Source organism: Camellia sinensis, chromosome 3 (genome assembly GCF_055761805.1).
Source record: "Camellia sinensis isolate YWXY chromosome 3, ASM5576180v1, whole genome shotgun sequence".
In the NCBI taxonomy this organism is placed as follows: domain Eukaryota; kingdom Viridiplantae; phylum Streptophyta; class Magnoliopsida; order Ericales; family Theaceae; genus Camellia; species Camellia sinensis.
Window position 1 is genome coordinate 145,347,188 of NC_138963.1, and position 26,563 is coordinate 145,373,750.

The 26,563-nt window shown below is 39.3% G+C and overlaps 1 pseudogene; it reads right to left on the bottom strand.

Moving 5' to 3' along the window:
- Window positions 1-504: 504 nt before the first annotated feature.
- Window positions 505-1,575, bottom strand: LOC145821892 (putative wall-associated receptor kinase-like 16 pseudogene; annotated as a pseudogene).
- Between the last annotated feature and the right edge of the window lie 24,988 nt (window positions 1,576-26,563).

Below are 26,563 nucleotides of genomic sequence, written 5' to 3' on the forward strand. Positions count from 1 at the left end.
TTCCAAGATACTTTAAACTCATCTCCAAGTTCAATGAATTAGATGACATTACAAAAGAAATAAGCCCTAAAGGCATACGAGACAACAAGGCATTGCCTATACAACAAAATAGATTTACAAGTCTTAACACAAAACTTCAAATCTTGAATAACAAATGTTCTTGAGCTTTCACTCCCAAACTGAACGATCAGTTACTCCAAATCATCACTGTGGAGGTACTTCGTCATGACATTGAATTCATATGGACGGACAAGAATTTCATAACTGAGTCCCACTAACAAATTCTGTAAATTTTATTTGTTTATATGTAGTTTGATAAGTCTAGAAATAAAAACATGATACAAAATGATATGAACGGACAAGATTAATGAAAAGTGAGCGAGTCACTAACAAATTTTTACATAAGAAAGTACAAGAAATTTAAAAGAAGTAATCACCTATATACAGGTGTAACAATCCATCAATGAAGTTTTTACCATGGTGGACAAGCACAAAACAATCAAATCACCTCCCACCATGCAATAGCATATCTTCCGCCATGCTATCAACCCTAGCTATTGTTGTGTTGCTTTTATAACCTCCAACTACATATCCTGTTGATGCCTTACCAAGCAAGTACTCAATCTCTACAGAATTCAAATCATTTCTAGATGTCTTTTTCCTGATCAACCCCTCCAGTTCCATTGCTTCATTCATATAAGGCCTTTCCACCCCTTTTACTCTCAAGCATCTCTTTGCAAGATTAGTAACTTCTTTGAACTCCTCAGTGTTTCCTTCAATTACCATGTGTTCATCAATGATTTGGTTCAAATAATCACTGTTCATACAAGAAATAAAATACATAGCCAGGCATCTCTCCTCTTCTGGCCTATCAAATGACAACGCCTTCTTTTCGGTGATTAACTCCACAAGGAGTACTCTGAAGCTATAAACATCACTTTTCACAGTCAACTGGCTTGTGAGCATGTATTCAGGGTCTAAGTATCCAAGAGTTCCTTGTACCACTGTGGCTAATTGATTTTGGTCTAGTGGAACAAACCTTGATGCTCCAAAGTCCGACACTTTTGCAGTGTAATTATCGTCTAAGAGTATATTTGTAGACTTAACATCTCTATGGAAGATAGGAATTGATGTTGCATAGTGCAGATATGACAATACTCTAGCAGTTTCAGCAGCTATTTGCAAACGATTTTCCCGTGACATATTAGATGCCTTACTTTGGTTATTTGTATGCTCAAAGAGAGTGCCATTGGTGATGCATTCATAAACAAGTAAAGGGACTTGAGTTTCCAAACAACAACCTAAGAGTTTGACCACATCCCTGTGATTGATCTGTGAAAGCGTGACCACCTCGTTGATGAATTGCTCTATTTGAATTTCATCCACCATTTGGGATTTCTTAATAGCCACTGTCTTGTTCTCTGGTAGAATTCCCTTGTAAACTATTCCAAAATGTCCTCGGCCAACAATTCTACTCTCATTATCGTTATTGGTAGCCTGCTTGAGCTCTTCTGAATTAAATATTTTGATCAATTGCCGAGTTGATCTCTCTAGTCTAGAGAGTTGTTTCAACATTAATCCACTGTTAATCCACCATTCTACTTGAAGAATTTTTCTTTAAGCATGATGAGCTTTCTTTTCTTGAAAATTTAGTATAACCAGGAGCAACTCACCAAAATAGCCAAAGCCCCAATGGCAAAACCTGCATTTCAAATAAGTTGTAAGTAACAACTAATATAAACATCTTGCCAATATATTGATTCTAAATTAAGCATATAAAGAATTTTATACTTGAGGAAAGAAACAATTAGTTATAGAAACATCTCAATTGTATGATGAATTGGAATGCTTCTATATGTTAAAGATCAAAGTTTTAGCTCAATAGGATTGTAACGCCCCCAAATTAATTAAATTAATTCACTTCTCATAATCTGATAAATCCAAAATCCCTCCAAGCCAAACAAAAACGTTAATCTCCAAAGTCCTCTTTTCCATTGAACTACATATCAAATATTACAATTTTCATATTCTTGTCTTAGTAATAATAACATTTACATAGTTCAAGAAATTAGAGAATAAAAACAATAATGCCTTAATGGCAAACATCAAGGCAAGGCCTTGTTACAACAAAATGGACATGTGGTCCCAAACATATATGCTCGAAGCTTCCACGTAATACATTTACAAGCCTTCATGCTCCAACAAAACAAAGAAGTCCACCTCTTTCTCGTAGGGGTGATTGCACATCGTCAATTCCTGAAATTTTTAGATAGGAATGAGTTAGATGCCCAGTAAAAATAATTTTAACAAAGTATCTAATTATTTTAAAATTCATATGGCATTATCACAACCAAAACATTTTCTTGTTCAACTCATTTTAGGAGTTTAAACAACAAAACTTAGATGTTATAATTTCCATGAAAATCACATTTCAACACCGGGGGGGTAAATACACCATGAAGTCCCTAAAGAGAGTCCCAAATCACATACACAAGTCACTTTCATTTAAAACCGCCCCACATTTACAGACTATTACACGGCAGGACGAGGGCACCTAAAATCATTCGTTTTTCCACTTTTACCGACTACAATACCGCAGGACTGTAGCTCGCATTTTTCGTGCCCCCTTTCGGAAGTTTGGAAAAAGTCCTACAGTTCGGACTCCTGCGGTTACGAATCTAATCTCACAAGTGCAATGTGAAATTGATAAACACCAAAGAGTCCACATCCGGCAAATCTTTTTGAAAAATCGATTTTAGATTAAATAATGCCAAAACTGGACTGCTTTGCCAGATACAGAGTCGCCACCTAAATATTTTTGTTTTGGGAAAATTTAGAAAACCCATGACTCGTGCCAAAGGCCATGTGTTCGTCATTACCAAAGTTGTCTCGGCTCGGGAGCTTAGGTACGAGAGGGGAAGGTCATGAATTAAGCACCCCCACTCGCCTGATCAAAGATCGGCCTTTACTAATCATGATATGATTTTTATCAACATTATGTGCTCTTGTTCTGGTTATTAGACTAGCATTACTATGTGATGTGCACAAGCAAGTATAGACTAGATCGGAAGAATTAGAACATTTCAAGTCATGTTTGTTTTGTGAAAAGGGTTTGAATTTGCCACCTCAAGTGGGCTTAAAGTTTGTGAATTTGCCACTCAACAAAGTGGACTTAAAACAGTGAATTTGCCACTAGACATAGTGGGCTTAAACATACATTCATTGAATCGTTCCAATTCAAGCAACAAGCCTTCATCCACAGGCATTCAAACAGTTTAGCAAGTAAACATTTAGCCTCATGGCAAGCATGCTAGTCATGGAAGTTACTCACACTCATGCAAGTATGCTAAAACATTAAAACTCACTTAGTACTCCAAGCTAAGATAAACAAAAGAGTTAGCAAAATATGCATGATTCCTAACTATACAAGGCGCTTAATGTAACACATGCAATAATGCAATTAATAGGCTCGGCTACTAATATGGCATATGAGTCAATGAAATAACATGCGATCTAAGCACGTATTCAAAGAAGCATTGAAATGACAATGCAGTTTGAATGATGCGCCGAGCCTCGGTGCATGCAATACAAGATGAATGGATGCAAGATTAAAGTTTGGTAATTGAAACATGTCCCTAATCTAACCATCAAAAGTGGATAAATAAAAGGGAGAAAGACGTGGGGTTGGAAGACATAGACATTATTACAATATGCTCTCACGAAGGAGGGTCCGAATGAATAAAAGCTAACTAGCTAACTAGGCTAAGCTAATTATTACAACACAAATGAAATTAGCTAACTACTTAGCTAATTATTTCAACACTTGAAATAAATTAACTAATTATTCTAAGCTAATTAATTATTACAACACAAACTAATTGGCTTCAACTAATTAATTTACAACAAATGAATAATTAAACGCTAATCAAACTAATTAGCTAGTTAAGTAATCTCGGGAAGCGGAAGGGAATCCATGCATGCTCGGTTTTCACTCGAAAAAAAACCGGTTGTTTGCCCTCGAAAGTCTCTGTTTGCACAGTTGAACACTTCCAGAATAATTGTATTCCACCTTACCAATATTTTGCTGATGTTTGCATCAGTGGCAAGCTGGCCACTGGTGAATGCTGTCGGCCTCCTGCCGGCCTTGGGAGTGGCTTGCCGGCCAGAGATGGTGCTCTGCCGACCATGGATGGTGGCCTGCTGGTCATGAATGGTGCTCTGCCGGCCATGAATGGTGGCCTGCCAGCCACTAATGCACTGGTACGTCTTGCTGTAGCAAAGTACAAACAGAGCAAAAAGAGAGTATTCCCACAGATTGTTTGCACAACTCATTCCTCATTTTCATTGGAAAATCCAAGGATTGATGAACTTAAGTCACAAACCACCAATTCAAACAATTTCATTCCATGATGGCTTGTGATTCAAGAGGTGCAAATTCAATAAATGCAAAATGAGACACAAACCTCCCTTTTTTCATGGAAGATCAAAGGGAGAAGTCAACCTTGGAGACTTGGATCATTTCATCACTAACAAGTATGAAATGGTCCAAATTTCATGTGTTCAATTAACGTCCGATTGAACACATAACACACAAGCAAATTTTATCTTGGCTCACTTTTAGTTGCCACTTTTATTTACCCATTTTAATTACCAACCATTACTTAATCACTTAAGTCCAAAAGGTGAGTCAAAGTCCTCTAATGGAAAGAAAATCTCAAGTCATAAGTTGCTTTCGGTATGAAAGAAGTCTCATACCATTGGTAATGAACCCCCTAAAGGATTAAACCATTAAGTTTAAAATCTCAATTTCACACTTAGGCAAACAAGTAACTTGAAACCACTTTCAAAGAAAAATTAAAAGCCAAGAAAAAGGGAGGTTGCAGAGATGATTAATGCTGAAATTAAGCATGAAAATCACCAAGAACATGCAATCAACTCAAACAAGAGGTGTCTAATGGCCTAAAACACCATTCTTGTGAGGACCTTTACACTACAACCATGAAAAATAAGACTAAACTGACCCAAACAGCTCAAAACAGAGCCAAAGCAATCTAAAACAGAGACAAAAGCATGCTGGAATTAAACTAAAACAAGCTAGAAAAATAAGCTACCACATAGCACTAACTAGGCTAGCAAACAAGACACAAGGAGGGGAGGCTAACCCCTCCAAATTTGGACTTCAAAACCTAATTTTTACCACTGAAAAAGCTCTGAAAATCTGTGCTCAAAGGCCCCAAAAAAGATGGTTTTAAAATGGGAAACAAAGGTGAAAAGGCCTTAACAACAAGGAATAAAGAGGGATGAACCAACCCCTAACCTCAAATGGCCAAAATACCAATTTCAGCGCATAAAAATAGAGTTTTCCAAAGCTCAAAAATAGCCCAAAACAATAGGAAAAAGATAGGAAAACAAGTAAGCAAAGCAAGCTTAAAAGTCCACTATTATACCTTTTGAAGAGGAGTGATTCCAAACAACAACTCAAGCCAAAAACCACCTCAAGAGCTCCAACAAGACTTCAAGGAACCTCAGTTCAAAGGTGAGGGGATTTGGTTAAGGAAGTGTAGGCAAGAGTGTAGAGAAAGTAGGCAAAAATGTAGAAAATTTATAGAGATTAGTCTAAAATTTTCTCACCCTCAAACATGAGAGAGAGGGTCCCTATATATAGAAAACATGAAATCTATACAAAGAGATCTAGCCCTCCACGCGTGGATAGATGCAGGCATCTGTGCAAACAGCTGGTACAAAATTTTTGCAGAAAACACTGGTGGTCGGCCGGCCATCAGTGATGGCCGACAAGGCATCATTGATGGCAGGCAATGCACATCAATGGCCGGCAGAAAAGAAGCCATGGCCAGTATCCTTCAAGGTTGGTCGGCAGGCCACCAGAAATTGCAGGCTGGAAAGACCAAGGCATGGTCCAAAAATGAGACAAAATGGATGTACGGTTTGAGGGGCTCAGAGCTGTGGTGTTCCGCTAGGACTTTGATCGCTCGGCGAGCAAACAGACTCAACATTGGATGTACCTAGAAGAACATCCAACTCTTGAAGGGCCGTAGAAAATGAGGTGTCTATAGTTGCCCCTCTTTGATAGAACTCGGAGTCATGAAATGACGTGAGTGAATGTCAAATCCTAGAGACGACCCATTTTGACAAGGCCGTAAGACTTGGATAAACAATCAAGACAACAATAATTGGTTGCGCCCGCAGGCTGCCTGTGTATCCCTTTGCGAGGAATCAAACCAGCGTAGTTCTGGGGTAAGATGAAAATGATATGCATAATGCAAGAACATAACTTATAAGCATGCAATGAGGCTGTACAATGAAACATTTAAATGCAAATGCTATGCAAAGAAATGCCACTGTTAAGCAAACTGAAACAAAGTACAGTGATTCCAAACATGAAAAGAAATAAATAAATGAACACTCCGCGCATGAGAATCACGAGCCAAACTACATTTCATGCAGAAGGGATTTAAGAAAATTAAAGCTAGCTACGCGACGCGCAGGAAAGGCGAAGAGCGACATAGCCAACAGGCGCACTTGAGGTCTCAACCGAGGTTCTAACGCGTTGCACGCGAAAGGAGAAAAAGGATGATGTGAACACCGGGCGCATCGAAATGTTTTTAACCAATAAAAACAATCCAAATGCGTCTCATGCGATAAGAGGAGGTGTGGTGTGAACACCGGGACGCACCCGAATGTTTTTAATCGAAGGGATGGTGTGAACACTGGGATGCACCCGAATGTTTTTAACCGTAGGGATGGTGTGAACACCGGGACGCACCCGAATGCTTTTAACCGAAGGAATAGTGTGAACACTGGGACGTACCAGAATGTTTTTAATCGATACAAACAATCCTAATGCGTCTCATGCGATAAGAGGAGGTGTCATGTGAACACCGGGACGCACCCGAATGCTTTTAACCAAAGGAGGTGGTGTGAACACCGGGACGAACCTGAATGCCTTTAACCGAAGGGATGGTGTGAATACCGGGTGCACCCAAATGCTTTTAACCAAAGGGATGGTGTGAACACCGGGATGCACCCAAATGTTTTTAACCGAAGGAGGTGGTGTGAACACCAGGACGCACCCGAATGTTTTTAACTGAAGGGTGTGGTGTGAACACTGGGACGCACCCGAATGTTTTTAACTGATACAAACAATCCTAACGCGTCTCACATGATGGGAGGAGGTGTGGTGTGAACACCAGGACGCAGCCGAATGTCTTTAACCGAAGAATGTGGTCTGAACACCGGGACACACCCAAATGTTTTTACCCGACGGGATGGTGTGAACCCCGGGACGCACCTGAATGCTTTTAATTGAAGGGATAGTGTGAACATCGGGACGCACCTGAATGTTTTTAACCGAAGGGATGGTGTGAACACTGGGACACACCTGAATGTTTTTAACCGACGGAGGTGGTGTGAACACCGGGATGCACCCAAATGTTTTCAACCGATACAAACAATCCTGTCGTGTGTCACGCGATAGGAGGAGGTGTGATGTGAACACCGAGACGCACCCAAATGTTTTTAACCGAATGAGGTGGTGTGAACACCGGGACGCACCCGAATGTTTTTAATCGAATAGATGGCGTGAACACTGGAACGCATCCGAATGCTTTTAACCGAAGGGATGGTGCGAACACCAAGACGCACCCGAATGTTTTTAACCGAAGGGTGTGATCCTAAAGCGTCTCACGCGATAGGAGAAAGAGTTGAAGGATGTGATCCGAAGGGTACGAATGATTTTACCTGGAACTCCTCTGAATGAACCGTACATACAATATCGTGCATATATAGGAAAGAAACTTAACAAGTGAGATACAGTACGAATGCATGTTCTATGCAATATAAACAACCGAGATATAATGTTAATAGCACGTTCTATGCGAAACAAATAATCGAAAAGCATATTCTATGCATGATTGGTAATAGGAGCATATTCTTATGCGAAAAAGCGGATGCACGTTCCATGCATGATTCCAGAGCGAATGCCAGATGAGCATGCAATTCCCGTGAGATGCACATCTTACAACAACACATATGAGATGCATATTCTATGCCACAATGTGAAGTGCATATTCCATGCAACAACGAATAAGAAATGCATGTTCTATGCAAGATATCAAAGCATGATTTGATGAAAACAAATTCAATAGCAACTTCTGATTCACCTCTCTGAAGAATTACAATGTACTTAAAGGATACGCCTGGTTCATATTGACAAGTGGCGAACATCATGCACTGAAAACACAGTCCTGAGCTTCTGTAGAGACATTCTGAACTCAATAGTGAACAATCCCTTCAATGCTTGGAAACGAAGGACACAAAACAACATCAAGAACCCAAGAAAAGCTGCTGGCCACCCGCCGGCCGTGAGCCGGCCATTGATAGGCCTTGCTGGCCATCGATGAGCCTTGCCGGCCACCTGCCGACCATCATTGTACAAGACCTCCAAATTGTTGACACTTGGCTTCCACTCACTACCTTATCTTCTACAGAAGATTGAACTTCATAGTTTCTAAATTTCAGCTGCAAATTCTTCATAAATGGAGATATTTTTCTTGAAAAAACTCTTAAATTGGATTGCGACTTTGGATGGTTGGGAAAAGGTGAATTTTTGGGGTTTCGGCATAAATGCACTTTTCCCGCTGAGTCATTCTCTGCTTTGTTTTACATTCCTCCATGCCGCAGCTAGGTATTGGAACCTGATTACATACGTCTTTAGCTTCGGGAGACAAGATATATGCCGACAATCGAAGAATTTCGAGTGCTAATAGATTCCCGGTGCGATGAGAAAATCTTACCTTAACCCCGTTTTGGTCACATCCAAGCTTTGGGATGGATGTATGGGCTTACTCTACACGAGGTTCGATCTTTGGTCCACAACAGAGAGCTGGATATTCCCAACCTGATCTATCAATTTTCTGAGGCCGGTGACCGAGGCGACCTTCTTTGGCGGGATTTTCGGCAACACGCCCTTTGTTTGTGTATGTTGGCACATTTCCTTCTTGCCCCTAGTATCGGAGGGTCTAGCATTCGACTCATCGAAGTGGCCCAAGGTTTGAAAGAGGGTAAGAGCTGCATTGGCTTCGTACTGGCCGAGACTTTGATGGGCTTAGACGCCTTCCATCGGCGGGAGACAAACAAATTCGTGGGGAGTCCACTACTTCTTCAGGTAATGTTTCCCACCCTTTCTAATATGTGTTTCTCACATCACTTGACACTCATGCTCTGTTTTTCTCTCAAAGCCCTTTTCTCACTTTTCCCTCAACATACATCTCTCTATTCTTTAATCTCTCTTTTCTTTCATTCCTCCCCAGATGTGGCTCTTAGAAAAGCTAAAGGTAGTGGACTCTTGCCCTGTATACTCAGCCCGAGCATATTTTTTTTCCAACAGCTAGTGGATTTTCCAAACGAGGGTTGGTGGTGCCATTTGATGGGCAATAGGTCTGTTGCCGACGTTGCTTGGTGTTGCCCCTGGTTTGATCTGCCCGAGATGAGCTACAGCATGACTCGGCAACCTGGTATTTAGCTAGTTGGCCTTACACACTGTGTATTCTACTTCCCTTTTCGGTTCCAACGTCAGTTTGGACATGACCAAATTTACCCTAAAAAAGTGGTAGAGGACCCGATTTCATATCCCACCTGAGGTTCACAGTTGGCTAGGTACCTCACTGCTTGGAGGACGAGAGAACTTCTGCCCCTTACTCCTAGTTTCAGCTACGCTCTTTCTGGCGATTGCCTGACTTCGCTCGAAGATGAGGCACAAACCGGGCCCATTTTAACATCAAAAGCTTCCACAAGCACGAGCGGGGGACGCAGGAACACTTGACTCATCTATGCCCCAAGTTTATTTCTTTGATCTTACTTTTCAAGTTTTATGAATATAATACAAACAACTTTGATTTGTATCAAGATTTGGAGAACTTTGTATTGAAATCAATGAAATTAAAGTTGTGGGCACTGAAAATTTTCCTTATGGTCCAAAAATGGTCTAAGTTGTAAAAGGTAAATTTTGAGCAAAATCAACTTTTATCAAAACTTTCCAAAACCATTTTCGATAAGGATCACCACTTGACAGACATGGAATCTATCCTCAAGATGTACTACCCCGAATCCAAAAATGAAAAATTGCCTCTTGTCTGAGTAGCACTGCTTAACATTGTAACCAGCTCTCAAAGTAAAGATCACAACTGAAGTTTCAGATAAAGAACAGACGAAGATGACCTGATTGAACACATGGACAGGATAGTTGAGTTGGAAGTGTTTACGGCCGAACTTCAGGATGAAGTTGCCTACGAATCCCGAAGATGGGAATCAGGCATTACGTAGTTCAGTGCGGGTTCACTGGAGTATTAACACTCTCCTTTTACACTCTAACTTTTGCCATGGCCAACCTTCCGGGTTTTCAACCTTGCGAGCTTAGTTTTGCTTTATTTCCAATTTTTTGTGCTCTAACTTTTGCCTACGTCACCCTTTCGGGTTTTCGGCCTAGCGAGCCTCTCAAGGGTAGTATTTCTTCAACTTGTCCATGTTGATCGGTTGGGAAAATTCTAGGCCATCCAGGTCCATGAGAATAATGGCTCCACCCGACCAAATAGTTTTGATGATACAAGGACCAATCCAATTGGGTCTGAACTTGCCCCTAGGGTCATGGATGGGAGCTCGATTTTCTTTCAACACCAAATCCCCGTCTTTGAGATCCCAGGACTTAACTTTCTTGTTAAAAGTCCTGAAAATCCAGCGTTGATAACCCTGAACGTGGTACAATGCTTTCAGCCTTTTCTCATAAAAAAACATTAGTTCTTCGAACCTGCTCTGTTGCCAGTCCACCTTTGTTATTTGACACTCAGCCATAACTCGCGGTGACAGAATTTCTATTTTGATTGGCAAAACAGCTTCCATCCCATAGATTCCGTCCGGATTGAAGTTCTATAACCCTAGAGTGCAAATGGCAATTTGTCTGGCCAATCCCTATAGGTCTCAACCATTTTCTGTAGAATATGCTTGATGTTCTTGTTGGTGGCCTCAACCATTTACTATCATAAATAGTAAAAATGCAGTCTACACTCTTACCCAAACCATCCTCTACTATTTTGTAGGACCAAATATAGCTAACAGTGATACGAGTAGAGAACTCTTACAGAACCTTCATTGCCCATCTCTCACCCATTTTAGATCGTATAAAGATGTGTTTATGTTAAAAGTAATGCAACGCCAGGATGCTAACAGTGAACACTAGAAAGCCAAATTCATTGATGGTCTTCCTAACCTTTTTACAAAAAAAATCCATAAAAAACTTAGGGATCGCCATAATAGGATGTCTATCCCATACAACCAATACACATATGGTCAACTCATAGGAATCATAATTGAAGAAGGTCTTTCCCTTTGTAATGACCTTAAACTCCAGTATCTTATGAAGAAGCAGAATTTAACAAGCCAAAAAGAATTAGATAAATTTTGTGATCAATTTGCATATGAAACCAAAATCCAGTATCCTTCTAAGTCTAAAAAACAGAGACCACACAAGTTATAAAAAAATAAAAAAATCTTTTTGATAATCATACTCCAAAAAGAATAAATTTAATTCTCAACAAGTTTATCAGAAGCCTAGAAACTCAAATAAAGGAAAACAGAAATCTTATCCTAAGAAAGATAAATCACAAATCACTTGTTATAAGTGTGGAGCAATAGGACATTATGCAAATTAATGAAGAGCTAAATTAAAACAGAAACCGAATGAGATGTCCTTGGATGAGCATCTTCAATAACAGATGCTTGTAATGTGAATGCTCTAACAGAAGCAAATTATTGGAAAGCCACAGTTGAAATGAATGGTTTAGACATAGGATGACCCAGCCTCAATGTCTTAACTGATGACCAGAAATCTATGCTAAACTTAGCAGATCAGTTTAAGGATCCAGAAATGAAATTAAAATTCTTAGAAATTTGTTATCAAAATCAGAATACAGAAGAAGTAATCCCAATTGAACATTACTCTTAACCGCATGCAAGTTTCTCAATCAATTGAAAAACCAGTAACTATCCAAGATTTTAAAATAAAAATTAATGTATTAAAAACAGAAGTAAAACACCTTCAAACAGCTAATCAATCTATTCTTAATGATATTAAGAAGATTAACAGTCAACTTAAAAATAAAGGACAAACTTCAGAACAAAACGAAAGTCAAGATAAACCAGAGAATCAGTATTTAATGCTTATGAATAAAATTGCTTTAGTGGTATATCAGAATCACTTTAACAATAAAACCTGATTTTATTATAAAAGATGCCCTTGCACTTGTTGATAGCGGCGCTGATATGAATTGTATTCAAGAAGGATTAATTCCTACTCAATATTTCCAGAAAACCACTCAGTCATTAACCAGTACAAGTGGATATTCTATGAAAATTAAATTTAAAATAGCAAAAGCATTCATCTGTAATTAAGGCATATGTCTTCCCACTGCTTTTGTTCTTATCAGGAACATGTCTCACAGTATTATTTTAGAGACTTCATTCTTGTGTTTACTAATGCCTATGACAAGATAGACTCTATAGGTATTCACATGTAGACACCCCATTTTTGACCGTCCTCAAGACTTGGACGTCATCGTTTGAACACTCGATGATCATCCATGTTTGTGTTCGTCTTGAGTTCTTGGAGGCTTCGGTCGCACGCCTTGCCTCAAGACCTCTCGACTTCTTTGTTTTGTGCTTGGTTATGTACCAAACACTTGTGGTTTGCTCATGAGGGTAGGGAATGGCTTGTTGGCCATCCCCACACCTCACCGGCCTTGTTTTCTTGCTACCGGCCAAAGTTTTTGGTCGGTCGGCAATGTTTTTGGTCGGCCGGCCATTTTTGTTGGTCAATCAGCCATATTTTCCAGCCAACCCCTTTCCATTTTCTTTTGACAGATATTTTATGCCAGCTGTCACAGTTGGCATCCACATTACACCCCCTCCATACACGTGTATGGAGAGATTTGCTCTTTGCTTGGCTTCTCATGGAAGCCTTAGAATTTGAGCCTCTATAAAGAGGGAGCCCTTCCTCCCTCCTCCAGGGTTCAGAAAATTAGGGTTAGGGAGGATAGATATAGTGTTGTATCTATTTTTCTTGGTTTAGGCTTGTTTTGTGACCTAAGGTGAGTTTTGTCTTACTTTTGCACTAGAGCACCTGGCATTACACCATCCATGGGTTGTTGAGGCCTTAGAAGGTTGTTGTTGGGGTTCTTGGACTAGTTTTGACCAAAGAAAGGTGCTGGAGCTTTGTTTCTAAAGAAGGTCTACAAGGGTGAGCATCCTTACTTTAGTTACCCCTTTCTTGTTTAGGCTTTTAGCCATCCTTGCTTATTGTTTTAAACTTCGACTATAACTGATAAAAGTTCTGATTTTGTGTGTTTTAGAACTTTGTTCAGGGTCACTTTGAGGTTTGGGGTTGTCTCCCCCCTCCAAGGCCTTGTTAGGCCTTGTTTTAGGGCATACCTTTTGGCCATTGTTTTGGTCTTTGCATGACCTCTCTACCACTGAAATCCAAAGGACTTTTAGTAGTGGAGAGGTGGTTTTGAGGTCCTAAAAAGGAGAGGGCCATCCCATCTCCTTGTTGTCTTTAATGCTTGCATAAATGGCTTATGTGGTAGCATGTGTGTTTAGTTTGTTTTAGCTCCATTTCAGTATGCATTAGGCTTTGTTTTGCCATGATACACCTCATTTTTGAGTTGGTTTAGACATGCCATGTATGTTTCATGCACTTGTCTTGTAATCCCATGTTTTGGCCTTAACATGCATCATGTTGTAACATGTGTTTTTAGCATGATTTTGGCTCAACTCCATGAACCTTTTAGCCTTGTTGTAGCATGCTTAAGCTCTGTTTTTCATTGTTTCGGTTATGCTTGGATTGTTTTGTATAGCCACCATGCAATCTAGCTTGTTAGCTTTGAGTGTTGAATCCTCTAGCATGCTCTATGTGGATCATTTCAGTGGTTTGGCATCACTTAAAATGTTATTTCAGTCCATATTTCATGCTTATAAACTTACACTTATCACTCCTTTAATGTCTTAAAGAGTTTGTGTTTTATGCCTCGTGAATGTGTCATTGTGTATGCCATCATGCTTAGGTCATTGGGATGCCATCAAAGTGGGTTTTTCGGTTCATTTTGACATGTCATAACTCTGTTTTGGGTTGCTTAAATCATGCCATGTTTGGTTGTATTAAGTGTAGTGTAACACCTCTTTGATGGCCTTGCATGCCTCATGATTTTGCCCCTTTGTTTTAGCTTGTTTTGGCTTTGGTCATTGCATGTTTTAGGCTCACTTTAGCATGATTTAGGACTGTTTTGGGTCATACTTGCTATATGCTCTTTGTTTTGGGTAGTTTTGGTTTAAGTCCCTCGACTAGTCTTAGGCTTCAATCTTGGACATGCCATGCTTGACTTGTTTATGTGATTTGGCATCACTCCTAGCCTCATTTCAGGGCATGTAATGTTGTCACATTTGCATGCCTTCCTTTCCTTTTAAGTGTTCTTAAAAGTTGTCCTTTTATGCTTAAGTTTTGGACCATTTAGCATGCATGTTTGTATGTGCATTTGTCCTCATGCCCTTAGCATTTTGGCCACTGATTTGGGCCTATTCGAGAGCTGCCCATTTTGGTTTAAGACCATCCCCGCATGTTGTTGCATGCTTGCCTTGTATGTTGTCACATACTTGTTGCATATTTGGTAAATTGCATGTTGTAGCATGCCAGTTTAATTGTGCCTCGGTGTGTACTTAATCCATGACATGTTGTTGCATACTTGGCTTATTAACATGTTGTTGCATGTTTAAGTGGTATTGCATTTGGTATGCATCTCTCGTTAAGTTACCTAACATGTTGTTACATGCTTGCCTATCCTCACATGTTGTCACATGTTCACCTTGCATTCTTGAACGTCCATGTTGCATCTTGCATGCTTGTCTAGGTTGCATTGCATTTGGCATGCTTGTCACCCTCGCCATGATCACGTTGCACTAGTTTTGGTTACATATTTGCATCCCTTGCCTCTTGATCAACCATGATGGAGGCTAGGACCCCCTTTTGTGTTTGTGTGCATTTCATTAGATATCAAATTGTACACTCGATACCTTTGGCCATCATGCATTGAAATACGTGATTGGTGGCCCGAGGGTTGAGAACCATACTCCTCTAAGTCTCAAACATGCTGAGGAGGGTGATGGTACATAAATTGCTTTGAAAATGCACTGCCATGCTCTGTTTGTCCTCTGCTGCAACAAAACAGGATTCTATAGGAAGAGATGGTCGGTCGACCATCTTCAGTGCCGGTCGGCCATTGATTGTTAGCCGATATTACCACAAATGGTCGATGACCAGTTCTCCATGGCCGGTGGCCTCACCTCTTGGTCGGTGACATCCCACAGTGCTCAGGGAGTGATTCTGAAGCTTCCTTGGGACTTGTGAAGTTTTCAGAAGTACAAATCAGTGTAAACAGAGGCAGCATGAGTATGACGATGGATTTCCGAGCGGAACCGTACAAGCATGCATGCATCCTTCGCCTCGAGGCCATTTCAGCGTTTTAATAACTTAGACTGGTTATTTATTTCAATTTGGTTGTGTAATTAATTAATTAGCTTGTTAGTTGATTAGTTAGTTGATTTGTATTATTTATTCGGTCCCTCCCTCGAGAGGGCACAATTGTGTGATAAGCGTGCGTGTGTGTGATGCATGTCTTCCAACCCCCATTTCTTTCTCCCTTTTATTTAACTGCTTATGATGGTTAGTTTTAGGGCATATTTGATTTAGCATACCTTATGCTATGCATGTTTGCATTCATTTATTTGTATTGCATGCACCGGGCTCGGCGCATCATACTAACTGTATAGTATTTCAATTCCAACTTGAATACATGTATCAAATTGCCGCATATCATATGCCATCTTAGATTAGCCGAGCCTATTCTAATTGCATTTCGTATGTGTTGCATTAGCCATCTTAACATGGACTTAGATCATACATTTGATTACTAACATGTTCATTGTTTTGGCTCGGAGTACACTGTGATTATTTATGCTTTAGCATCTTGCATGTGTGCAAGTGTTAACATGAAAGCATGCTTACCATGAGGCTAATTGCTTATGTGACATAACTGCCTGAATGCCTATGGGTGAAGGTTGGATTACTTGAATTGGAACAATTCATCAAATCCGCATTTTAGCCTACTTGCGAGTAGCAAAACTTCGAACCATTTCCAAACAAAACGGATATGCGATGCTTTGCTCCAAATTAGGCGATCTAGTCTATACTTGTGTGTTGTGCGCATCATATAGTAATTCTAGCTAATTAACCGAAATAAGAACACATATGTTTTCAAAACAAAATATCATGCTTAGTACAAGCTGATCTTCGGATCGGACGAGTGGGGGTGCTCATAGCTGACCTTCCCCAATCGTGCCCAAGTTCCCGAGCCGAGGCAACTTTGGCGATGACAGACACGTGGCCTTAGGCACTAGTCAGGGTTTCCTAAATTCTCAAAAAATAAAATGTTTAGGTGTGGCGACTCTGTATCTGGCAAAGCAGTCCATGTTTGGCACTTCTTTCTTAAAAATCTGTTTTCCAAAATGATTTGCCGGATTTGGACTCTTTGGTGATTTATCAGTCTTGCATTGCACATTGCGAGATCAGATTAAGAACCATGACATTTGAGTCCGAACTGTGGTAGCATAAAGCCTGAGGGCGCGTCCACATCACACAACCATCAGTAATCAACCCATTATTTTTGAATTCATAACAAAACCTTATACCAAAGAATTACATCAAATCAAAGATCTAATTAATTGGAAAAAAAAAATCAATGTTCTTCAAACAAAAATTAGCTTTCTCACTGTTGAGCAAAGATTACAAGAGTCATCTTTACAAAACAGAATTAAATTAATTGAAAAAGAATTTCAAACAGAAATTTGTAGTGATATTCCAAATGCATTTTGGGAAAGGAAGAAACACATAGTGTCTCTTTCCTACGAACCAGACTTTGATGAACGTTTCATCCCAACCAAAGCTCGCCCTAGTCAAATGAAAAAGGGATATTTAGAAATGTGCAAGACAGAAATTCAAAATCTTCTGCAAAAGAAGTTAATCAGAACTAGTCGCTCTCCTTGGAGTTGCACAACATTTTATGTAAATAAAAATGCCGAAATTGAACAAGGTGTGCCAAGATTAGTTATTAATTATAAACCTTTTAGCGATGTCTTAAAATGGATCAGGTATCCAATTCTGAACGAAAAAGATCTTCTAGATAGATTACAGGATGCAGTCATATTTTCTAAATTTGACTCGAAATTAGGATATTGGCAAGTGCAAATTGTTGAACAAGATCGATACAAAACTACTTTTACTATACCCTTTGGGCATTATGAATGGAAGGTTATGCCATTTGGCCTAAAAAATACACCATCAGAATTCCTGCATATCATGAATTGTATATTTACTCCTTATATAGAATTTTCCATCTATTACATTGATAATGTTCTGATCTTCTCTTCATCAATAGATCAGCATATTAAACATCTTAATATTTTTAAGCATGTTATTATCAGAAATGGTTAGTTATATCTACAACGAAAATGAAACTTTTTCAAACAACAGTACGTTTTCTTAGTCATAATATACATGATGGAGCTATCGTACCAATTGACAGAAGTATAGAGTTTGCCTCTAAATTTCCAGATGAAATAAAAGATAAAACTCAATTGCAGAGATTTCTTGGTAGTCTAAATTATATTAGAGACTATTATCATCAGTTATCCCAAGATGCTGCTATCCTTTACACCAGACTACAAAAAAAATCCTTCTCCCTGGACTGATGCTCACACTACTGCAGTACAGAAAATTAAAGCAAAAGTTAAACAACTCCCATGTCTTGCTTTACCCAATCTAGAATGGAAGAAAATAGTGGCAACTGACGCCTCTAACTATGGTTATGGAGGCATTCTGAAACAGTTTAACCCTACCAGTCAAAAAGAAGAATTACTAAGATTTACATCAGGAAATTGGACTAAAGTTGCTTTAAATTATCCAACAATTAAAAAAGAATGTTTAGCAATTGTTAAATGTGTCTTAAAATTTCAAGATGATTTATTAAACCAACACTTTTTAATTCGTGTTGATTGTTCAGCAGCCAAACAAATATCCAAAAAAAGATGTGCTTAATCTTACTCATAAACAGATATTTGCAAACTGGCAGAGTGCATTATTAGCATTTGACTTTGATATTGACTATATCAAAGGTGAATAGAACTCTTTACCGGATTTCTTAACCCGTGAATATTTGCAGGGATCATGACCAGTAGAGGTCGTTGTGGTCAAAGTCGTTTGGGCCGAGGCAAGGGAAACCCTTACCAACATTCATATACAACAGAATTTCCAGGGCTACATGCCTCAAACAGTAATAAAGGGGAATCTTCTAGTCAATCTGCTAAGGATGTCCACCTTACTCCTGAACAGCACATTCCTAACAATATTACTGAAGAAACAGTTCTTTACAATGAACCAGCATACGATAAATGGATGACTGATCCATGGGAAATTAAACGTCGTTATCTTACGACTCAACAATTTTCTTTCCATTTTGACTAGTGTTGCTATATTTACAAACATATACTCATTGAGACTACTGCTATGGAAATCAAACATACTTTGCATGATCCTTCCAAGACTGCCAGTCCCATCAAATTCAGTAAAACTACCATTCGCAATATCATGCCCATTGCTACATGGAGCATTCATCTGTATACCACTCGTCAACTTGACATTCGTAGCAGGGAAACTCGTTATAGCTATTGGGACTATATCGATGCATTTTCTTATGCCTTTTATTACTAGAATCCCATCCGCAATCACTCTTGGTTTATCCGTATTTGTCCCGATGTTCTCAAAAAATGATCTACCAAATTGGTTTCTCGTTTGGTGGGATAAATTTGGGTTACAACTCGAAGTCTTACCAGTATCTATCCGAGAAGCTTTTAATGAATGGCAAATTGCTTATTCTCATTTACCAGGACATAAAGATATTTCTATGACCAAATCACTGGTTCATTTTACTGTCCATTTTAGTATTCCATGGATATGGAAATCGGATTTACAGTGCGATTAGCAAAATAAGATCCCACGTCTCAAAAGCGTTTTCCTTGTAAGATGGTGGACAAGGGTATGAGTCCCACTGTACCCGAAACTGTCAAGAAGATAAAGGCACATTCTCAAGCTTGCTGAGACGCTGTTCCCAAATCAATTCCTAGCCAACCAGTTATTCAAAACCCTTTTTTACAAATCCAAACAGAATTATGCCAAAAATATTCGGATTTGTCAGAAATAGAATTAGTCAACAAAAGCATGGATTTTATGAATGAACAATTTCTCCAAACTATTTCCAGTGACGACACCTCCATGAAATCTGTTACTAGTAGTCAAGATCAGGATGATCCAGACCAGGATGAAAATGAATTTTCTATTCTAGTCAGAGAATCACATGATCCTGTTGATGATGAACCCAATTTTGGTGATTTTTGGGATTCACTTACCAGCATGATTACTGAAAAGATTGACAAGGAAAAAGACAAAAAAGGAAAAGGCAAAGCATGAGCCTTTGTCCCCTACCAGCATGATTCATCAGAAGCGTTGGCATAAAACGACAACTAACAGTGAAGATATTTTTAGAATAGCAAATACCTTGTCTGCCATCCAGCACAGAACTATCCAGCTGTCCCGATCTAGCCCTACGAAGATAAGGATGCTACGTCCAAAGAAAAATCCATTCAGCCATGAGGATAAGATTGATCGACTCCCAGCTATCTAGGACATGCCACCTGTCATCTACCTTATCTTATCTTTATTTTTGTTTTTCTATTCAAGGGGTACCCTCACCCTTGTTGAGGCAGAGTTGGTTTAAGCGTTAAAAATTTTCTCTTTCAGTGTGCTTTGGAGTGTACCTCTCTTTCTCTCTTGTAAAATTTCTCAGTTTATGTTATATAAGTTAAGTATTGATGAACTATGTTGTTTTGAAGACTTTGATTGTAAGTATTTTCTTCTTTACTTTCATATTTATGTATGTTTGTAAATTTACTTATTGAATTACATGAAGTATTAGAGTTTTATCTTCAACGTCGTAATTCATACACAAACCAACAACAAGATCGGTATTTATAACCATTTATTAATCAGCAATTAGAATTTATTAATCAACAGATAAGATTAACTGAACAGCGGATCCAAGAAGTGATCTGCAGCTTGGTGGCCGCTAATTGACCTCCACCACCTCAACAGTAAATCACGAGACCATATATGTAGGAATTTAAATCTAATATAATAATAGTACTAATTATAATAATAATGTTAAAAAAAAAAGAAAGTAATATTCCTGGGTTTGTGCTTTGTAAGGGTAGAACTGGGTTAAGTTTAGTGGAGCGTCACCCAAGTCGCGTTTAGGTATAGATCTGTGTTGTAGACAGAGCATAGAAAATTGTTTCCTTGTAAAGCGTTGACAGACGTGCTAAGACTAGACCCTGGTTTGGATTGACATATTTTTTTTTTTCGATTCAACTCTTGTTTTTTTCGATTCAACAATTTGGATATACATTTGGAATATAGGTGTATGCAAACATGATGAGATTATGATGAAATTGGCTAAATTATGATATGAAAGTTCAAAACGTACTACGCCACATTTCTTTTTATGCAATATTGAACATTTCTTAAGCAATTTATTGAACATGTCATTTTCTTTTTCTTACAAAATAAAAATGTATTCAAATTATAGACTTCGTGTGTTTTGGGAGGTGGGGTAGGAAATTAAAGACTTGAATGAAAGATAATCATTACATAACTGTTGGAATTTTTTGGGTTCATCTTTCTTTGATTGGAGCCATTGGTTTGCTCTAGCAATCAGGTTGACCTACGTTTGAAGCATTCAAGGCCGGCCATATTGGGCCCGCAAATTCTTACAAAAATTTGGTTTCCAAATATTTTTAATCCAATATAATACGAGTGAATCTATTTGTATTTAAAAAATTATTTAATTTCTTAGTACTCATTAAATTATTTACGATTGTAATTTATTCTCAATACACTCTATGTCTTTTCACAAATCACCTTTTCAGATAAAATAATAATTTATGATACACACAAATAATAAACAAATTAAAAATCCTAAATTACACCATTTAAAAACTCTTATACAGATTTCTTAAATAATATCTTCCATGTTTAATGATGCAGATGGTGGGCAAGTTGCAGAGATTCAGTAGAAACGAATGGTGGATGATGTATCCAACAAGGGGAAATTAAAGAATTATCTAACCGTCTATGATGTATCGAGTAGTATGAAAGGCATTCCAATGGAGGTCTCTGTTGCTCGTGGTGTGTTTGTTTCAGAACCAAGTGAAGAGCCATGGAAAGGAAAACTCATTACATTTAGTGAAAACCCAAAGCTTCATATGGTCGAGAAGACGATTGGATATCGAAAATTTGAGTGTGTAAGGCGTATGGAATTGAGGATGAACGCTAATTTCCAAGCAGTGCTAGATTTGATATTGCAAGTGGCTGTAAATGGGAATTTGTGCGAAGAAGAGATGATTAAGACAGTGTTTGTGTTCAACGACACGGAATTTGATCACACGTTGTTTCAGGTGAGACAAAATGTTGAATACACACATAATTGAGTGATGGATTGCTTAAAAAAATTATCATTATTCTCATTTATTATTTAATTTTATTCTATTTGTAAATAAAAACATAATAAGAAATAATGATGTTGATGATAATGGTGATGAAGCACATGAAGAAAAAAAAAGAAAAAAAATTAAAACTTTGGAAAGAAGATGAAGAGACTTGAATATGAAAGGGTACGGCTTCTGTCCAGTCTGGGATTGGACTGGAGCGTGCTTTTCAGCCCGTGGCGGCCCACCACGGGTCCCGTTTTGATAATCTGAATCGTGCAATGTGTAGAACTCGTCGAGTACTCCATGTCTATAAAAAATCACGTTGATTGGATATCGATAGCTATGTGATCAAATCAGTTTCGTATTAAAAAAATTGGACGGCGAACAAATTAACGGTTGACAAAAAACTATTTTGATCACATAGCTATCGATATCCGATCAACGTGATTTTTTGTAGGCGTATAGTACTCGACAAGTTCTACGTGATTTTTTATAGGCGTATAGTACTCGACAAGTTCTACACATTGACGGTTCAGATTATCAAAACGGGACCTGTGGTGGGCCCCCACGGGCCCAACAGCACGGTCCAGTCCGGTCCGATCCCGGACTGGACCGAAGCCATACCCAATATGAAAAATATATATAAGTAATTAGGGTGTATCATGAGAAAAAATATATTTTTATTTGAGGGTTTAATGTTTATTGTCCTTATTAGTAAATTTACATTTGAATATAACAGGAAGTAAAATTTAAAAATTTTAGTTGAACATACTGAGTTAATATTTGAGTATAAATAGAATCACCCATGTAATATTAGTAGCCTAAAATTGAAGTCCAACCTAATATTCTTTACTTTCAACACACAACACAAAAGGCCCAAAAAAATTTAGGGGTACAAATTTAATTATAAAATATAATGGGTGAGGTTTGTCAATACCAAAATCTTATCAATTTAATTCCTAGTGCACGGAATCTACAGCCCAATAGGTTTTACAAGGGTGAATCGCTAATAAATTTTAAAATATGAACTTGTGAACCATTTAGTTCTTCTTCTTCTTCTTTTATGAATTCAAAAGTCCTATTAAAATGGAAATTATACAAAAGGATAGTCATTTACACATTTAAGTTTAATTTTTTAGGGATAAATATGGATTTTTCGAAATGTGAAATTACACATTTGGACAATCTGCACTATAAAGGCTATGAATTTTCCCTCATTCTGGAACAAATATCACATTGTGAATAACAACATAGCACTCCAACGTAACATACTAAAACTTCTTAGTGTCCTTTTCCCAAACGTAACATCGTAACACGCTAAATTTTTTCCAAACGTAACACTTCAATGTAACACACTCCAATAATATAACACACAAAATAACTCCTTAGTATATTTTTTCCAGACATAACACTCCAATCAATGTAATCTCAAACATAACACTCAAATGTAACACACATAAAAACACTAAAAAACTACTTAGTGTACTTTTTTCAAACGTAACACTCATAGTTTGAAATTATACATTTTTCTAAAGCTTACTAAGGAATTTTTTTACTCCTTTTTGGAATGATTTGAAGAATCCCACACCTTTTAAAAATGATTTCAAGAATTCCACATCCTTCTTTTTTTGGAGTGTTTCATTGGAATATTACGTTTAGAAAAAGTACACTAAGAAATTTTTGTGTGTGTTACATTGAAGTGTTATACTAAAGAGTTTTTTTAGAGTGTTACATTTGGAAAAAGTATAATAAAGAGTTTTTTTTTTTTTTGAGTGTTACATTGAAGTGCTATGTTCGGAAAAGTATAATAAGATGTTTTTTTGGAGTGTTATATTGGAGTATTACAGATTGAAATTATATATTTGCTCAAAACTTACTAAGGAGTTTTTGTACTCCTTTTGTGTAAGATACAGATAATGCAGCGGGTAAAAAGGATCCAAACAAGCTGTACGCCAAGATTTGGAACGACCTCTAAGGACAAGTGGTCGACGACCTCGAGCCTGACAACAAGACACTAATAGCGACTCCGACTCATTATCCCCGGAGCCCAAGAAGAAGGGACGACCCGAAACTTCCAGTTCCACTGAAGAGAGTCCACGTATAAAGCATAAGCGCAGAAGAAACAGTTCAGATGAAGAAGGCCAGCATGATCCCTTTGTATGACAGATTGCCAGGGCGGTTCTGCCCAAAAAATTCAAAGCACCATCATTCACTCTCTATGATGTAAAATCGGACCCCACCGATCGCATCCGTCACTACAAGCAAGCCATGACATTGCATACAGACGACGAGGCCCTTATGTGCTGAATATTTCCCAGTGGTTTGGGACCATTGGCTGTCAAGTGGTATTATAAACTGGAGCCGGCTTCGATCAAAAGCATCCATCAATTACAGAAATCCTTCAGGGCCAGATTCATCACCAACGAGGTCCAGCCGAAACAAGCCGACTCTCTCTGGACAAAGTAGATCCAGCCAGGAGAAACACTAAGAACGTATTCGACGCGCTATTGCGAGTGTTTTAATCTTGTTGATGACGCTTGCAACGACTCCATGGCCATCACCGCCTTCAAAATGGGTTTGCATCCTGATAGTGCTCTCCGCAGTTCTTTGACTAGAAGACCCCCCAAAACGGTCTGTCATTGATGAACAAAGTCGAAGAATACTGCAAAGTGGAAGATTACGCCTTGCGGGTTAAAGCCGGAAACACAGCCAACAAGACGGCTCCTTCTGAAATTGCTCAGCCAATAAATTATGTACCACCTCAAAGCCCTGAACCACGGTATCAGGCCAAACGAGACAAGAGACAGGATTCTCGCCGATTGAGCGACCAATGCTCCAACCGAGCAAATGAACAATTGCAAGCTGACAGCAGGCGCACGAGGCGAGCCGACAAGAAATATATAGAGATGACAGAGCCGATTAGTGTGGTTATGTCCAAAATCCAACACCTTTCGTTCTTCAAATGGCTGTCGAAAATGGTGGGACCTCCCAACAGGCGAAGATGGGATAGGCGGTGCGAGTATCACAAGGATCATGGCCATGATACTGAGAGTTATTATGCAATGAAAGATCACTTGGAGGAATTGGTACAAGATGGCCGGCTACAACAGTACGTCCGGAAAGGCAACCCAACCAACGCAATAGCCTTAAGACAGGATTCACCTCCACTCGGCGTGATCCACATGATATACAACCTACCAATGTCATCTGCGGTGCATACGATTCAGTCGAATCCCGACCCTCAAAATCAACTCTCTCCGGCTAAATGGCCCCATGAAGCTGCAAGCATTGCTTTTGATGATTCAGATTTGGCCGGAGTGACACTGCCCCACATTGATCCCTTGGTAATTGAGTTACGCGTAAACCGGTTCACCGTTGAGCGCGTACTCATTGACCTACGGAGCACATCGGAAGTCATGTATTACAAGACATTCATCAAACTCGGCTTCTCTGAATCGGACCTTTCTCCAACTTTTTATCCACTATTTGGCTTCAATGCCAATCTAGAATACCCGTTGGGGAAAATCACACTACCCGTTCAAGTGGGATCCCGAATAGTGGATGTGGAGTTCTTGGTCGTCAAGTTGCCGTCGCCGTATAATCTCATCATGGGGCCATCTTGGTTGCATACTATGCAGGCCGTGCCAAGCACCTATCATCAGCTGCTACGCTTCCCGACGGAACGCGGCATTGAGCAAATCCGTGGCTCCCAGAAATCGGCACAAGCATGTTATCTCCTTGCAGAAAAAAGCTAAATGAGTTGCAAGTGAACTCTATTGAAGTGGCGGATCGGGAGAGCCTCGATGATGTTGGGCGGCTCCCCAATGAAAAAGCCACGGAAGCCCTAGATCGAGTTGCAATCAACGGAAACACAGATAGGTTCTTCATGGTCAGCGCCTCCTTGAATCAAGCCGACAGACATGAGCTAATTTCCTTCCTGCTCGGCAATCTTGATGTATTTGTGTGGACTCCATATGAGATGCCGGGTGTAGAGCCATCGGTTTCACAGCACCGTTTGAATGTTGACCTAAATGCAAGCCGATCATTCAGAAAAGCCGACGATCAACCACAGAGCACACTGCCGCCATTGTTGAAGAGGTTGACCGGTTGCTTGATGCCGGAGCAATCAGGGAAGTGACCTACCCTACATGGCTCTCTAATACTGTGATTGTGAAGAAGAAAAATGGGGCTTGGAGAGTCTGCGCCGATTTCACGGACCTAAACAAAGCCTGCCCCAAAGACTGTTTTCCTCTCCCAAGATAGACCAACTTGTAGATGCTACGGCGCATCATTAGGGAATGAGCTTCCTCGATGCCTACAGAGGCTATCATCAAATCGCTATGCATCCGGAGGACCAAGACAAAACTACATTCCTCACCCCAAGAGGAACCTATTGCTATAAGGTTATGCCTTTTGGGCTGAAGAATGCAGGGGCAACTTACCAAAGACTAGTCACCACCACGTTCAAGGAGCAACTCAACCACACTATGGATGTGTACATTGACGATATGGTAGTCGATCATAATAATATAGCCAATCTGGAAGAGACATTCAGCATTCTTCGCAAATATGGAATGAAGCTGAACGCTTCCAAATGTGCGTTTGGTATCGGCTCTGGTAAATTCTTGAGTTACATTGTCAACCACCGAGGAATCGAAGCCAACCCAAGGCAAATCACAGCAATCCTGGAGCTCGGCTCCCCTCGTTCAGTAAAAGAGGTTCAAAAGTTGATGGGGATGGCCGCCGCACTCAACAGGTTCATCAGTCGGTCCACAGATCACTGCCGACAATTCTTTCATACAGTACGCAGGGCAAGGCTTTTGAATGGTCCACCGAATGTGAAGCCGCT